The following is a 17,057-nucleotide window of genomic DNA, read 5'->3' as shown; positions in this document are numbered from 1 at the left end:
AAAGCAGGGTATAAAAAAACATCTTTTCTCCTCCTCGTCCCATGCCCTCCCCACTCAAAAACAACGCATAACCATTTCTGTGCTCTTCTGTGTACATTTTGGAATATTGTGCACAGTTCTGGTTTCCCAATCTCAGAAAGGATACAGACCTGGAAAAGGTGCAGAAAAAGCTAACCAAAAGGATCAAATCTTTGTTGGTCTTAAAGGTGCCACCAGACTCTGATTTTGTTTCAAAATGATCAAAGAAAGACATAAGTGTTTGAGGTGAGGCCTTTTAGTATAGAAAAAGGTTGGTAAAGGACAGGCATGAGCACTTCTGTTATAGATTCAGGATCGTCAAAGAAAGTACTTCATACAGCATATAATTAATTGACAGGATTCACTGCCTCAAAACACAGCTAAGGTTAGAGGGCTTCAAAAAGCTGTAAGTCCAATTCACGGGGAACATAACTACTGATCATGCAAGCTCCACAGGACACTTGCTCTGAGCCCGAATATTTCTGAGCAGTCCTGGAAGTCCTGGAAACATTTGGCCAGGGCACAAGATGCTGGGCTAGCAGAACCTTGGGCTGAAATCAGAATCTGTTGTTGTTGTTGTTGTTGTTGTTGTTGTTGTTGTTGTTGTTGTGAGCCATTCAGTCGAGTCCGACTCTTGGCGACCCCATGGCACAACTACTGCCATGATTGTTGTTGTTGTTGTTGTGAGCCATTCAGTCGAGTCCGACTCTTGGCAACCCCATGGCACAACTACTGCCATGATTTCAGATCTTGCACTGCTTCTTTCAATTGGGAATGTTCTGGCCAGTGTCCATTTTGATTGTATCTAACCCCCGTGTTCTTTGTCAGCCTGGTTTCCTTTCCCCACTGACCAGTCCTAGCATCACGAAGAAGAAGAAGAAGAAGAAGAAGAAGAAGAAGAAGAAGAAGAAGAAGAAGAAGAAGAAGAAGAAGAAGAAGAAGAAGAAGAAGAAAAGGTTAGTATTTATATGCCGCTTTTCTCTACCCGAAGGATTCTCAAAGCGGCTTACAGTCACCTTCTCTTTCCTGCCCAGCAACAGACACCCTATTAGATGGGTGAGGCTGAGAGAGCCCTGAGATTACTGAAGAAGAGTTGTTTCTTATATGCCCCTTTTCTCTATCCGAAGAATTCTCAAAGCGGCTTACAGTCGCCTTCCCTTTCCTCTTCCTACAGCAGACACCCTATGAGGTGGGTGAGGCTGAGAGAGCCCTGATATCACTGCTCAGTCAGAACAGCATTATCAGTGCCGTGGCGAGCCCAAGGTCACCCAGCTGGCTGCATGTGGGGGAGCGTGGAATCGAACCCGGCTTGCCAGATTAGAAGTTGGCACTCCTAACACTACTCCAAACTGGCTCTCTAGTGCCCTACCTGTGCCCTGAACATCTAGCCATGGTGATCCACGTGACAGTCACCTCCAGAATTGATTTCTGTAACTTGCTTTACACGGGCCTGCCCTTTTCTCTGACCCAGAAATTGCAGCTGGTGCAAAATGCAGCTGCTGGGATCCTCACAAGAACACCACAGAGGGCCCATATCCAGCCTGTGCTGAGGCAGCTGCATTGGTTGCCAGTGGTGGTCTGGATCAGCTTCAAGGTTTTGGTTTTGACCATTAAGACACTTCACAGTCTGGGCCCCACGTATCTGAGGGACCTCTTATCACCCTATCCTCCCCGCAGGACTTTGTGCTCTGTGGGTTCCAACTTGTTGGTCATTCCCAGGCCCAGAGAAGTACACCTGTGCTTGGCCAGCCAAGGCCTTTTCAGTCCTGGCCCCTACCTGGTGGAATGAGCTCCTGGAGGAGCTGCGGGCCCTGGGAGAGCTCTCAGATTTCTGCAGGGCCTGCAAAACGGGGCTCTTCCACCAGGTCTATGGTTGAAGTCAGTGCTTGTGCTAGTAGAAGATCAGATGGGACTTCCCCCCCTGGAAGATATGCTCCCACTCCGGTCCATTGGCGTGGTTGGTTGTCACACTCCTCTCCTAGCCACCCAAGTTCCAACAGGCTCCATCTGCCTTCGACAATCTGATCATTGCAGTGTGTTCCCCTGACGCTTCTGCAGGTAAAGATGTCAAAATCCGATTTATGCTTTTGCAATGTAAAAACTGGCGTGCTAGTTATAATTGCCTGTATCCTAACAACCCCTTTGATCCTCTGGCCTGCCATCCTGCCTTAGCCCTTTGGTGGGAATGCCTTAGACCTGCTTCGTCCCTCCCCCCCTGTGTTGTGCCTGGGAATCACTATAAGGGATTGTTAGGTTTGATGATCCAGTCTTAGCAAAATCCCTGTGATATTATGTTCGTTATTTCTCCAATAAAGAGCTTTCTTTTCCTAAATGAAGCCCAATTATTGGGAATAATCAAAGACTCTCCCAAAGGAAGTTGGAGGAAACTGGCTCCCCTTGTCAGATATGGTCATGAGGACCACCAGCTTAGTGACTTCTTTGGGATGGTAGTATCTTGACTTATTTGTGCTCCCTTTGTGTGTGTGTGTGTGTTGTATGTCATTCATTGTGTGTATTTTGTGTCATTCAGATAAGGAAGAAGAGTCCATTGTAGAGGCCTGGCATGGAAGTGGGTACAAGGAATCAGACCTATAGATTACATCATCAGCTGGTGCCTGAGGTCCACCAACCTCTCCCGGGTTCCTTTCACCCCTTCCAACAATCTTACCTGCTTCTCTTCAGGTAGAAACATGTTGGCTTTCCTTGTCTGAATCCTAGCCTCTGAGTGGACAATGTCCCTGGAGGGTGTGAGATGAATGTTTTAAAAAGCACACTGACCAGGCAGCTGTGTGCCTAAAAGACTGCACAGGGGACTTGATGTCCCAGCTCACCTCCTTGGCTCTGTGGAACACATCGTCCAGGACGATTCCTGGTTGTTGTAGGTAGGCTATTGGGACTTCCAGGACCTTGGTAAACACCCTCGGAGATTCTCACAGCCTTCTACTGGAAGAGCTGGCCCTGAAAATCAAAAAGAGAACCGTCTGGAAGGTGGAATATACAGGTAAGTATCTCAAAGGCCTAAGGACTATGTGATCATCCTGCTGAACACACTGTAGAATGCAGTGAACTGATTCAAACCAGAATGTGCACTTTGCATTTACCCATAACTTTAGTTCTTTTTGATTTAGGATTGTTTGCTAGTCCCTGGATCTTACTGGGATTACAAGTAGCATGGAATAAATCAAATGGAAATGCTGTTCTAAAGCCCCCCCCCCCCACACTAGATGTGCACAGAGGAGAAAGTGTCTCTATTCTGCCTTGGGAAGTGGGGAGACACAGAAGGGGGGGTGTGGGGCCAGAGTTGGTTTATCTACGTAGCATATTTAGCATGTGCTGTGGGCCCCTTGCTTACAGTAAAGGAGGCGGCTGCATTGTGCAGGTGCAGTCCTAAGAAGGTGGAGCCAAGAGACCCGGCAAGCAAGACCATTATTATTATTAATTATTATTACGTATTTATTCAATTTGTATGACCGCCACTCTTGGAGACCGGCTCGCAGCGGCTCACAATAATTCACTACAAATCAATGCATTATTGCACACACACACTTGCTTCCTTCTCTTCCATCCAGTCCTGGTCCCTTTCTCGTCCAATGCTGCCTCACCCCCACTGCTGCTTTCATATTGGCTCCCCTGCCTCCCCCCTCCTGCACGGGACCACAAATGAGGCCGCAGCAGTGGAGGCAGAGCCCCCCCCCCCCCGGCTCCTTCTAATGCCTTCTTCACAAGGGCCTTTGGAAAAAGTGAGCTTGGCTGATGGAGCTCTTCAAGGAGACTGGAAGTGAAACCTCTTTCCACTCGGGGGGAGACCTCCACCCTCAGTCTGGATGCTCCTGTTGCAGTTGTGCTCTGCTAAGGTAAAGGTAAAGGTATCCCCTGTGCAAGCACCGAGTCATGTCTGACCCTTGGGGTGACGCCCTCCAGCATTTTCATGGCAGACTCAATACGGGGCGGTTTGCCAGTGCCTTCCCCAGTCATCACCGTTTACCCCCCAGCAAGCAAGCTGGGTACTCATTTTACCAACCTCGGAAGGATGGAAGGCTGAGTCGACCTTGAGCCGGCTGCTGGGATTGAACTCCCAGCCTCATGGGCAGAGCTTCAGACTGCATGTCTGCTGCCTTAACACTCTGTGCCACAAGAGGCTCTTTTTTGTGCTCTGCTAGGACCCTGCAAATCCTTAAACTGGCTCTGGTGTGGGGGAGGAAATTCTGTCCTATGTCCCTTCCAGGTAATGGAGAGTACCCATTGGTTGGTCATAGACTACATCAGATGTGGGAAAACTGCTTGCGTTTTCGTCTTTGTTTCGTTGGCTCCTATCCTGTTTGTCAGGATAGAATCTGGACATGTAGCCAAAGGTGCAGGCGCTCCTAAAATAATTTTGCTCCCTTGGGGGGGGGGTCATTTAACGCAGATAAATCTGAAACAGACAATCTTCCTGTCAGTGCTTTAGCCATAGGTTTCTTCTAACCACGGTATTGATGGCCTGTGCTACGGCATCGAACTGAATGGTCTCTTAGGACGCCTCTGCAGCAAATAGATAATCCTGAATCCAACTCTATGATTCTATGATTAAGAGAACAATATAAGCTGCTTTGGGTCCCCAAAGGGCAGGGCATAAATCAAGTAAATGAATAAAATAAATAAACAGGAACAGCAAACTTCTACACGTAACGTTGGGGCAACGCTTGAGCAAAGAGCTAAAGAGTCGTATTATAGTCTTATGGAATGGTACAATGAGTAAGAACCAGGGAGAGAAGCAAAATATAATATTATTGCCACAATTTCTTCCATAAGACCTGTTCTGCTTAAGTGACAAACTGAATAAAGATGCCAGGTTTCATCATCTACTTAAAATTTACCCCCTCAAGCGATTATTGCATTAGCCATAGCAATTTACTTGTCAGTCTTGCAGCAGGGAATTAATCTTGCAGTTTTACTTCCACAGTAACTGGAATCTTCGATTGTTAACAGTCGCTCTGCATATGCATAAACAAACAAGCCATTCAAGTAAATGTTATTGCTGTGCTTAAGGCAACACAACAGGGGAATTGGCAGGTCAGTCTCAGGGTCTCCACAACTAAGTTTTTACTGTCACCACCTGCAGGACATTAAGCCTAATTTGACAGTTTGTTCTCTTTCTGCAAACTGCACCAGATTGTATATACACACACAAGCAGAAATCAACCACCTTCACTTCAACCACTCCACAACAGCATGAGCACCACTGTAAGACCTAACACCTGCGGAAAGCATGGTTTGGGGAAGGAAGGGATCACAGCAGGACAGAATGTCACACAGTCCACCTTAGAAAGCGACCATTTTCTCCTGATCACTGTAGTTATCAATTTTAAATCCAGGAGATCTTCACACAACCTCGAGGTTGGCAATCCGAGCAAGCAGCGCTCCCAGGCTGCCAACCTGGCTTTTCAAGGGGAGCCTGACCACATCCAAGCCCGGAGATATGAAGTCTTTGCTTCGCCTTTCTACTACTGCAAATTGATTTTAGGAAGTAGGTGAGCCTGGGTGGGTGGTTAGGAGCTTGTTGTAGTGGTTAGGAGCACCGACTTCTAATCTGGTGAACCGGGTTTGATTCCCTGCTCCTTCCTCACATGCAGCCAGCTGGGTGACCTTGAGCTCACCACGGCACGGATAAAGCTGCTCTGACCGAGCAGGAATATCAGGGCTGTCTCTGCCTTGCCTACCTCACAGGGTGTCTGTTGTGGGGAGACGAAAGGGAAGGCGAATGGGAAGCCACTTTGAGCCTCCTTCGGGTAGAGAAAAGCGGCATCTAAGAACCAAAACTCTTGTATTTCTTCTGACCAAATCCATTGATTACACCGGGGCTTCCTTCACACCAGGCATGCCCCCTATGGCGGCCCCTTCCCAGCCTAACCCCCTGGCAAGAGAGGAGAACTGGCAAAGAAGGCGACGCTCCCTTTTGGGGCAGGGCGGTGTCGAAGGCCAACAAATGTAACGCCATCATCAAATTTATCACCACCAGCCTAATTGCACCCTCTGAGGCGAAAGGGCGCTGCTCTCCGCCATCCGCATCCGGCCCGGCCGCCGCCAGAGGCCGCTGAGCGCTCCCAGGCCCGTAATGCTGGCTGAGGCTGAGACTAAGCCTGAGGCTGAGGCTAGGCTGAGGCTAGGCTGAGGCTGAGGCTGAGGCATGCGGGAGGCGCGGCTGCCCCGAGGAGGCCACACATTAAGTAGCTCTCAGGAGTTCAAGCCTGAAGCCAGATCCATCCCTGCTAAATGAAGAGTATCTGAAAGGCGGGGAGCCAGTGGCCCCGGCGTCCATCTACTGACACCAATGAAACAGACAACATTATAACCAGCCAACATTCTGGACCAAGAAATGTGATTTATGGAGGTATATTTATATTTATGACGCAGAGACCTCAGGCCCTCATCGGAGGAGCCCTTGTCCTCAGTGCTTAGAGGCCAGCTTTCTATTTGCTGTGTGCTGCTTCAGAGGCCCAGGAGAGAAATCCAATCTTGGACCTTTTATTCTGAGGCCGGGGAACAACCCTTCCTCACAGGTTGCCAGAGACCCTTGGAAACAGGGAGAAGGAACTGACCACAGCCCTGAACACCCCCAAGATTTGTAAATGATCCCATTAATATTCTAATTTGTGGTGACAACAGACCAAAATGCAACCTGTCTAGACCCACATTCTAAAACTTGCACACCTTTCCTGACTGGGCTAAGGAAGAGACTCAGATAAAGGAACTGTATTTCCCAGGCAAGCTCAACACATGATATAAGCACTTGAAACAGAAGGCTGTGTGTGTGTGTGTGTGTGTGTGTCTGCAACCATGTGTTTGTGTGTGTGTGTGGGAGGGGGACAGAAACCACTACAATGAGACAAGAGCTGGTGGAAAGGGAAGGATAAGGAACATCTCTTTTAAGACAATGGAGAGACAGGAAGGATTCCGATGCTTACCACAACCATGTTCAAAATGAGTCTTACGAGACGGAGAACCGGTGGATACGGCACTGCCTGAAACGTTGAAGAGACCCCAAAAAAGCAGCTGAAACCATCCTGAGCCCTCCGGCGGCCGTTCCTTTCCCAGGACGGGGCTGGCACAGGTGAGGGGCAGGGCGGAGGTGGCGTCCTGTTGCTAGCAGAACAGCAGGTGCTGACACTTAAGCGTCTCCAACTCCCAGGAACCCATTCTGGGTGAGCGTCTCCCGAAGGCACACGGCACGGGGACACTCGGTTTCTGGCCGGTCTCCTGATCCTGAAAGAGAGCCAGGGAGCCCAGGACTGAAGTTGGCTGGAGTTCTGCCAAACACGCCCCTCAGTTCTCCCTCTCCTTGCAGATTTCTTCTTCCCTCTTCCTGGCTGTCCTTAATCTCCCTGAAGCATTTTGCGGTGTTTGTTTGAGCGCGATTGCTGGTTAATTCATGTGCCCCAGTCAGGACGGTGGTGACTAATCTTCAACCCTCCACACGCACACACATACACACAAAGGACACACAATTCAGCAGACGGGCACGCCCTGTGACTTTCACAGGGAGTCGGATCAGAGTTGTTACATTCCCGTTCCCGGCCAGTGGTCAGAAGCGACTAACTGCTGTGCTCCCAAAGGCGCTGAGGCATTTAGCCCGTGCCGTTCATTTGCGATTCAAATTCCTCAGTGCTAAGAAATTCCAAGTCTGCACAGGCGCCTTAATGCAAATCATGGCCAGTATAATCCATGAATGTGCCACTGTGAAACAAAACACTGCAACGTACCTGGCGCCGCCTGGGTTCTCGGTCCTGCACCAGTCTCGGATCCATGCCAGGGAGGAAGGCTGGCAGTCCCACCTGTCGGCTGCCATAGACGAGACCACCCCTAGATATCCTCAATCGTGTTCCTTGGTATTTCGGGGAGCTCCGGGAGAGGATAAGGGAAGGGAGATGACTAGAGCAAGTGTGGCAGAAAACGCCCTTGGCTGGGATGCAACTTACCATCGCGCCCCAAGCCAGGAATTTGGGTGTGATCTTGGATGCCTCGCTGACTATGGCGGCTGAGGTCAAAACAGTAGCCTGCCAGGCGTTGGAAGAACCAACTCTTCTTCTTCTTCTTCTTCTTCTTCTTCTTCTTCTTCTTCTTCTTCTTCTTCTTCTTCTTCTTCTTCTTCTTCGGGGAACGGCACTCTGTGCTTTCCAGCCCTGTACAGAGCAGAAGGCTCGACCAGTCGCTGCTGCCTTTCACGGGGGATGAAAGAACTCTAAAAGATTATCACAGCTCAGTCAGAATGAGGTCGGTCTGACGGAGACATCAGAATCAAAGACGGAGGACACGTCATGCAGACGTTCTAATGAGAAACCAAAGGATGTATTTTTGTCAGCTCTTGAGCGAAAGTTGTACTTCCTGCTTCTAACAATTCAAACGCCCCTCCTCTATTAATCCTGATGAGAAGCTTTTGACCTATTTGATTTCATACTTAAAAAAAGAAAAGAAAAAGGAACCCCCTTCTAAATAAAGATACGAACACGTATGGCTCAGGAGAAGACGTGGGAGGTGCATGGATTTCGAGCATAGTGATGCCCACCTAGTTCAGGTGAATCGACATCTCAAACTAGTTCCTGATGGCAGTGCCTTCACTGGACATGCAAGGCTGCAAGGGGCCATCCAGGCCATCTAGTCCAACCCCCTGCTTGAATGTAGGTTCAGAACTACTCTGACTGTGGATTCTACCCACCCACCCTGATATCTAGATGGAAATAGGGTTGGGACCCATTCCTGCAGGCCCTCTCCTCTGCTGCCAACAGGAACCTTCCCCTGCCCTCCTCCAAGTGACAACCTTTCAACTACTTAAAGACAGCAATCATGTCCCCTCTCAGCCTCCTCTTCTCCAGGCTGAACGTTCCCAAGTCCAGATTCAAATGGGTAGCCGTGTTGGTCTGATGTAGCACAATAAAACTAGAGTCCAGTAGCAGCTATAAGACCAACAAAGAAGTATTAAAGGTGGGAGCTTTCGAGTGCAAGCACTTGAAATAGTCTGAGGAAGAGTACTTGCACCCGAAAGCTCACGCCTTGAATAAATCTTGGTTGGTCTTAAAGGTGCTACTAGACTCTGATTCCCCTCAGCTTTTCCTCATCTCTGTCTTCTGCACCTTCTCAGTTTTGACCACATCCTTGTTGAAGGGAGGCCTCTGGAACTGCACCAGGACTCCAGGAGGGTCTGCCCAATGCGACATGCAGGGGGACCATGACCTGTTGCGATTCTGATGAGATGCCTCTGTAGATACAGCCCGAGACTTGATTGGCCTTCTTTAACTGGGGCACAAACATTACATTTGAGTCCTGGCATTGAATTCCGAAGCTGTTGGCGTCCCTTCCTGACTCAGCCCCCACCTTCTCTTCTGGGGTCACCAGAGCGACCCCCCCCCCCCGAGGGACGGATTCTCCGGCAGAGGAAAGCTCCAGGACCCATTGTGATGCGGGCTCAGAACGGGGCTTTCCATTGGGCGCCCAGGGCCCAACCGTCATTTCATACAAGGAGCCAGAAAAAGATGGAGGCCGACCTTGTAAGTAGGACCTTTATGCCTACAGTTGAGAGGGGTGGGGGGAGGGGGGAATAGAAAGGGCCGTTTGGTGCCAGGAAGGGGCTGGGCAGGCAGGGCAGCGGAGGGGAGGGGAGGGGAAGCCGTGCCTGTCCTCCCTCCCTGGCATCTTGCCCTCAGGCTGCCCCCAGGCAGGAAATTCACCCATCCCCATTTCTTCCTGCAGGTGCTAGAAGATATTGAAAATGAAGAACTTTGGAGTGTGGTAAGTTTTCTAGGGGGTTTATGTTGGGCGGACTTCAGGGGCAAAGTGGGGTTGATGGGTCAGAGGGACAATGTCTAACGCTTTTTTTCTTCTCTCCTTTCCAACAGGATAGTGACTATTCGCTGGAGCGCGGATCCACTCCCAGTGGGTTCGTCTCCAGCTGAGCCTCTGGAGACGGATCCACTGGGTCCTCTGAAGACATAACGGTTGTGGTAAGTCCAGCTCAGCCCCCAGACCCCCGTCCTGCCCGTGAGGCCCCCTCCCTGAATCCCCCTCTCTGGCCTTTATCACAGGCTGATTGGTGCCCCTCTCTTTTGCCCGCAGGCACAGTCCGAGGAGGTTGAACAGGAGGAGGAGGAAGAAGAAGAGGAGGAGGAAGAACAAAAGGAGGAGAAGGAGAAAGAAGAGGAGGAGGAGGAAAATGAAGAGAAAGAAGAACAAATTGAGGAAATAACCCTGAGCCCGGAGCCCTCTGCAGCCGGTCCTCCACCAGCCCCGCCCCGCATTGCCTGGGCCGCCCCGCAAGCGGCCCAGGGGTGCTGGGTGGGGCTACGCCGCCGGCTGCGGAGGGGCATTTGCAGACTCCGGGCACGTTTTTGTATTTTATGTAAATAGTTTGTTGTTTGTTAATAGTAAATAACCATTTGTACATAGTTATAAATAAATGTTTGTTTGGTTCTTATAAAGTTTCTTTGTGCTGTTGTCTTTGGTATGGACAATGTGCAATTTCCTCTCTGTGTATCAATGGTCCCCATGTCCAGCCACCTCCATTCCAGTTCACAGCCACGCAGGCATTGAATGGGATAGAAGCAGGGGCATCCAGGGTAGAGTCTGCACACAATACATAACGCACTTTCAATGCACTTTAGGAGTAGATTTTCCTGTTCCGCATAGGAAAATCCAGCTGCCAAAGCAGCTTGAAAGTGCATTATCCTACGTGTGCAGACTCTGCCCAGGTCTTCCATTACAGTTCTGTTAACAAGGGTTCCCCATGGATGAGTTTGGCGTATCTCAAGCCATCACCTTTGGGGTTTGATGTCTGGGTTGTAACAGAAAAGCTGGGAATTTCCCTGGCATCTGGAATATACTGTTCTATTATTCCCTGGAGGCGGAGGTGCATTGATAAGTGTTCTATACAAAAGGGTTCATAGGATCTGGCGGATTCGCTTGTGATCTTGCTGAAAACAGTGTCAGATAACCCAAAGGGGAGCACCCAGGGCAAAACAGACTTCTAATTAATTTGTTGCGTTCGTCGTGTATGTCCCTGGGAAAGTAAAATCTTACTTTCCACTTCTGGTGAAGGTTTCTAGTTCCTAAACAGAAAATGGGGAAACGAGCCCTACACGCTAAGGTGAAGACCCGTTGGAGAATGTAAGACACACACACACAGAAAATCCACAAACCTAACGCCTGTTGTGTCAAAATGCAGCAAGATTATTCTCCCCATTCGCCTCAGCCCTGCCGGGAAGCCTGGCTTCAGCTCCGAGAAGAATCCCAGAGAATCACTTTTGTAACGGGGGCAGATAAATCTACGGACTCCCAGGAGCTGCAGAACGCGAGTTTCCCTCCACCCCTAATCAGGTTCTGGCTAACTTTTTATTATCCATTTCCCTACATTCACGCACACTGGCGCAAAGCACAGCAGGAGGAAAGGGGAGGGGGTGCTCTGGTGGCAGCATATGCTGCATTTGACGGCCTCCACCATGGCCTGCCAAGCGACAAGGTAACCCACCCCCAAAGAAACAGCCTCCCCCACAAGAAAACCCTTGAAGAGAATGCCAGAGCCCCCACCCAACCCCACCCCAAGGACAAAGCTGAAGGCAGGGGTGGGTGGGCTGTGGGCAGCTCAGAGCGGCTGGTGTCAGCGGAGGCAGGAGGGCGGCCTCTGAACTGCAGCTGACACATGGGAAAGGTTCCCTGGGAGAGACACTGATGCTCTGGAACTGGAATTACAGCCCTCAGAGAGGATGGCAGTCCCTGAGCATTCTCCAATTCAAAAACAACATTGCTTTTGTTTTGTTTTGTTTTTTACATGCGGAGGATGCTTAAGAGTTCAGGAGAATGCCAGTAAATATTTTCTGCCAAGTGAGGGTCTCAGATGCTTCCAGAGTTCCAAAGTATCTCTCCATCTGACCGAGAGGTCGATTCGGTGAAGGTTCAGGGGGGTGGCAGGTGACAGGGGATGAGCGAGAGGGATGTGAGTTTCCTGCATGGTACACGGGGCTGGACTAGATGACCCAGGAGGTCCCTTCCAACTCTAGGATTCTATGAAGGGTGCTCTGCTATGCCGCATAAACAACAGAGCCAGTTGTGCTCTGCTGGTGCTGGTGCTACGGGCCTTTAAAGCAGGCCCTTTAACAGCCCTTTAATAGGCCCTTAAGTCCTTAAATCATGCCTGGCTCCACAAGTAAGATGGGTAACGTGTATGTGTGTGTGGGGGGGGGGTTGTATTCAGGGGGTCCTCATAACCTGAAACCATTATTTAGTTCGTGCATAACTCTGGCTCTGTGGACATCAAACGCCCTATTCACAAGCTAGCTGTTTGGTTTCCTCCTTCCTTTCACTCCTGACTGTTTCCTAGCCTTGGAAAGGTTTCACCTGTTAATTCATTTACTCCAGGTTCCTCCCCACCCAAAAAAAAAAAAGAAATAGGAAGGGGGGCTAAGTTTAGGCACCTGACATTATTTTTGCCACTTCTGTAGTCTGAGGAAAAAATCCCTTTTCCCATGGGCAGAATTCAGCATTTGGATCCTAAGCAAAGCACTAATGACAGCCTTGAAACGACATTTCACGGCCCCACTGACTTTCCCTGGCCGGCAGAAAGGACGGGATGAAGGGCTCCCTAGAAGGGGAGATGCCCCTGGGACGCACTGCACCCCCTCCTTTCTGCCGGCCAGGGAAGATGAAGTGCCCTTGGGGGGCACTCCACTTCTGCTGTCTGTGGCTTTTTGCAGTTTGCCCTCTGGGAGGCCATTCACCCCTTCCTTCCTTCCTGCCAGCTGGGGAGACTGAATTGAGCTCCCTTCTCCAGCCCCATCTGAAGGGACTGCACAAAACAGCTGAAACGCCTCCCCATCGCTCAGCTGCTTTTGTGGGTTTGGCATAGAGCAGAAAGGAGGGGTTTAAGAGGACCAGGAGCTCTTTAAACCCCTCCTTTCTGCTCCCTCCACAAATCAACACGAACGGCTGAAGAAGTTCATGATGGTGGTAGACCCTCACAAGCCTCTCTCCACAAGCCGCAAACAAAAGTTCACAAACCACCACACAAATCCATGGCGACTTTTGCTTCGCAGTTCAGTTTGGGCCCATCCCTATCCAACACACATATATTCCAAGAGCCAGTGCGATGGTGGGGTTAGAGCCGGTTCTGGGAAACCCAGGTTTGAAGCCCCGCTCGGCCCCGGAGGTTTGCTGGGTGGCCTTGGGCCAGTCCCATAATCTCAGCCTCACCTACTTCACAGCTTTGTGGCGAGGACAAAATGGAGGCAAGGAGGACCCTGTAAGGTGCTTTGGGATTCCACTGGGGAGAAATGAAGTAAACAAACAGACGGGGAATTCAGAAAGAGGTTTGACTCATCTCCTTGGATGCTTTAGGATGCTTAGGGCTGATCCTGCTTTGAGCAGGGGGTTGGACTAGATGGCCTCTGTGGCCCCTTCCAACTCTATGATTGCATGACTAGATGGCCTGTGTGGCCCCTTCCAACTCTATGATTCTATGACTAGATGGCCTGTATGGCCCCTTCCAACTCCATGATTCTATCATTCTATGATCTCTGCGGAACGTCTAAATCGACAGACAGACGAACCGAAACCTTCTCCACTTCATAATCCCAGAGATGGGGACCATTATAGCAGCTGGGATAGATAAAATTGAAAGGGTACAGAGGAGAGCGATGAGGATGATCTGGGGCCAAGGGACCAAGCCCTATGATGATAGGTTGAGGGACTTGGGAATGTCCAGCCTGGAGAAAAGGAGGTTGAGAGGGGACATGATAGCCCTCTTTAAGTAGTTGAAAGGTTGTCACTTGGAGGAGGGCAGGATGCTGTTTCTGCTGGCTGCAGAGGAGAGGACACGCAGTAATCGGTTTAAACTTCAAGTACAACGATATAGGCTAGAGATCAGGAAAAAAGTTGTCACAGTCAGAGTAGTTCAGCAGTGGAATAGGCTGCCTAAGGAGGTGGTGTGCTCCCCCTCCCTGGCAGTCTTCAAGCAAACGTTGGATACACACTTTTCTTGGATGCTTTAGGATGCTTAGGGCTGATCCTGCGTTGAGCAGGGGGTTGGACTAGATGGCCTCTATGGCCCCTTCCAACTCTATGATTCTATGATTCTATGATCCTGCGTTGAGCAGGGGGTTGGACTAGATGGCCTCTATGGCCCCTTCCAACTCTATGATTCTATGATCCTGCGTTGAGCAGGGGGTTGGACTAGATGGCCTCTATTGCACCTTCCAACTCTTTGATTCTATGATTTGGAAAGAGGCCTTGCTACACTGTGCAGCCGAACAGTTCCAGCGTATTGCTGAAGAGATAACAAGGAGCCCTTTTGTGACCCCCTCAGCTTTCTGCAGCGGGACCCCACAGAGCCAGACAACGGTGGGCTGAAGAGAAATTATCTGACCTGAGGCGATAAACACGACCTGCAGACATTGGGCAAGCCGGCTTTGTGCCTGTTAGAGGCTGGGAAGGGCCTTTAAGGTGGGAGAAAGAGATGAATTCAAGAGAGATGCTGCAGCCCTCCGCGCTTTCCCCAAGCTCCTCTGCAAGATTAGCACAATGTTTAATTGCATAATGCGCCCACTTCCCCTCACAGCCAAGGCATTTCAGACAAGGGTCCCGCACCCATCTTATCCATCTCCCGTAAGTTCAATGGGTCTACTTTTTAAGGGGGGGAAATAGGTGTTCACACTATGGTCCTCCAGCGTTCACCCTCCAAACTCGTGCTGGCAAAAGGTTGAGCTCAGCTGTTTCCTCTTTCCTCTGCCTTTTTTTCCCCCCCGCACAGTCTCTTCCTCTGCCGTCAGGTCCAATGGATTACCTTTCCAGCCCGACGCAACCTGTGTAAGGAAAGGCATTCCTTCAAGTCTCTTTAAAATGTCTATTTATGTTCTACTTCCCTTGAAGTTGAAAATGGCAGACGCCGACATAAATGGAACAATATACTTGTATGTTGCAATTTTCTTTCGGCATCTGCAAGATTTCGCGAGAAATCCTTCACAAGCCACTGCCCTGCTACTATTTTAGCAAGCCGGCCAAAAATCTTTCCCTCTCGCTCCTGTTGAAAGGGCTAGCAAGGGCCTTCCTTGATAAATAGTTCCAGAGTTTGGGGTTTGAACAGGAAGGATTGTTCCTTGACTTCTTGATATTTTACCTTCCAGTGAGACACAAGAAAGGACAAGCCATCACCAAACAGTATCAAATCTACACATTTGGAAGGAGTATCAAGACCTTGTGGACCTGCTTCCTTGATCTTGACCAGTTTCATGAATTTTGACCTGTTCCACGTTTTTATGCTTTGGCTCAGTGATGTTTGTTTAACCTGTTGTTTAAGGTAAAGGTAAAGTTATCCCCTGTGCAAGCACTGAGTCATGTCTGACCCTTGGGGTGACGCCCTCTAACGTTTTCATGGCAGACTCAATACGGGGTGGTTTGCCAGTGCCTTCCCCAGTCATTACCGTTTACCCCCCAGCAAGCTGGGTACTCATTTTACCGACCTCGGAAGGATGGAAGGCTGAGTCAACCTTGAGCCGGCTACTGGGATCGAACTCCCAGCCTCATGGGCACAGCTTTCAGACGGCTACCTTACCACTCTGCGCCACAAGAGGCTCAACCTGTTGTTTACCTATGTCCTAATTGTGTAATGGGTTTTTCACCACTCCTCTGCTGGCAGGTGTTTTATTGTTCTGACTTTCCCAGACTGATTATGCGGACTGATCGGTGCTCTTGGGAATGCCTGTAGCATCTGGGAGTTATCACATGCTTTGCCTGGGAATCTGAGTCTAGGAAACTTAGAGCCAGACATGTTTGAGAGCATGCCAAGATTTGAAATGGGGGGGGGGGGGAGAGATTACGAGAGCAGTATGAAAGCATGTTTGGAGTATAGCTTATCAGTTTCAGCAAGGAAAATCCTTGCTTCTGTTAGCTGCTTTCTTCAATAAAGAGATTTCTTGTTTATAACAGATCTGTTTATTAGGAACTTGATGGAGGCATTTTTTGCTCACAATTACCAGTGTAGATATAATGCTAGAATAATGGGCCATTTTACTCAGAACTCCGTTGTGTGTGCAATAACTTCATCTGCCATGAACAAGCACAGACCGAGCTCTCCCACTGTGCACAATTTCCCTTTTTCAAGGGGAACAGTTGTGTAGGGAGTAGGGTATTCTGAGGAAATCCCACCCATAATTTGTCAATTTGCACAGACTCTGTCTAACTACTGTCTGTGTTGGGCCTTATATTTACGAAACACATAAGCTACTTTTACCAATGCACTGAGCTTCAGCCATCGAAAAAAGGCTTTTGCTAACATAAAAGAACAGGCACAATTAATGCATTTTTGATGTTCACATAATCTCCCCTACAATATCATTTCCTGGAGCATCTCTTTCTGGCTCCTTCCTGGGTAGCTTTAGGCAGAATCAGTCAGCTTTAGGGTGTTCCAAATTGCCCCCCCCAAGCTTTGCTTCCATACTAAAAAGCCTCCGTAGAGCCTTCTAATATTTTACAAATGGAAAATATATGCGATGCCTTTACGCAAACATTTAAATGGCATTTGTGGATTTATGGCAATAGGCTCGTATCCTCTCATGGTGCAAACAACAAGTAAACAACTTTAATTATTATGAAAACAAATTATTCTTGTATGCGGACTTTCTTTTGTCCTTATGTTCCCCTCAGTCACCGTGGCAGACTTATCCTCCTTAAATATATCAAATCCCCTTTAAAGATGGTTATTCCTGCCGCCGTCTCTGTACCCTCTGGCAGCCAGTTCTACATTTTAATCACTCCCTGCGTAAAGTAGTATTTCCTTTTGTCAATCCTGAACCTACTGCCCATCGGACTGTTGAGCCAAATACTCGACTTTGAAGAAATTTATGCCCTAAGAGGCTTCCATGCTTGAGAGGACCAGCAGGGGGCAGAAGGGCGAGGTCTCAGCTAACTGCTGTTGTGAAGTGAGTCTCTAGTTTCCCATTATTCTTCTAACATGGAGATATTTATTGAGCCCAAGATGCTTCCCATGCAATTCAATCTCAAGTGAACACAAACAAATCCAAATT

At 49.2% G+C, this 17,057-nt stretch overlaps 1 long non-coding RNA gene across 1 annotated transcript; it reads right to left on the bottom strand.

Moving 5' to 3' along the window:
- Positions 1-829: 829 nt before the first annotated feature.
- On the bottom strand, positions 830-7,529 carry LOC143827306 (uncharacterized). The gene is made up of 3 exons (XR_013227251.1): positions 6,963-7,529; positions 2,850-2,976; positions 830-874 (listed from the first exon to the last, which is right to left on the bottom strand). It is a non-coding gene; the product is annotated as an uncharacterized LOC143827306 (long non-coding RNA).
- Between the last annotated feature and the right edge of the window lie 9,528 nt (positions 7,530-17,057).

Source organism: Paroedura picta, chromosome 17 (assembly GCF_049243985.1).
Source record: "Paroedura picta isolate Pp20150507F chromosome 17, Ppicta_v3.0, whole genome shotgun sequence".
Taxonomy (NCBI): Eukaryota; Metazoa; Chordata; class Lepidosauria; order Squamata; family Gekkonidae; genus Paroedura; species Paroedura picta.
Note: the sequence above shows the minus strand (reverse complement) of the source record. Positions and strands in the feature narration are given on the sequence as shown.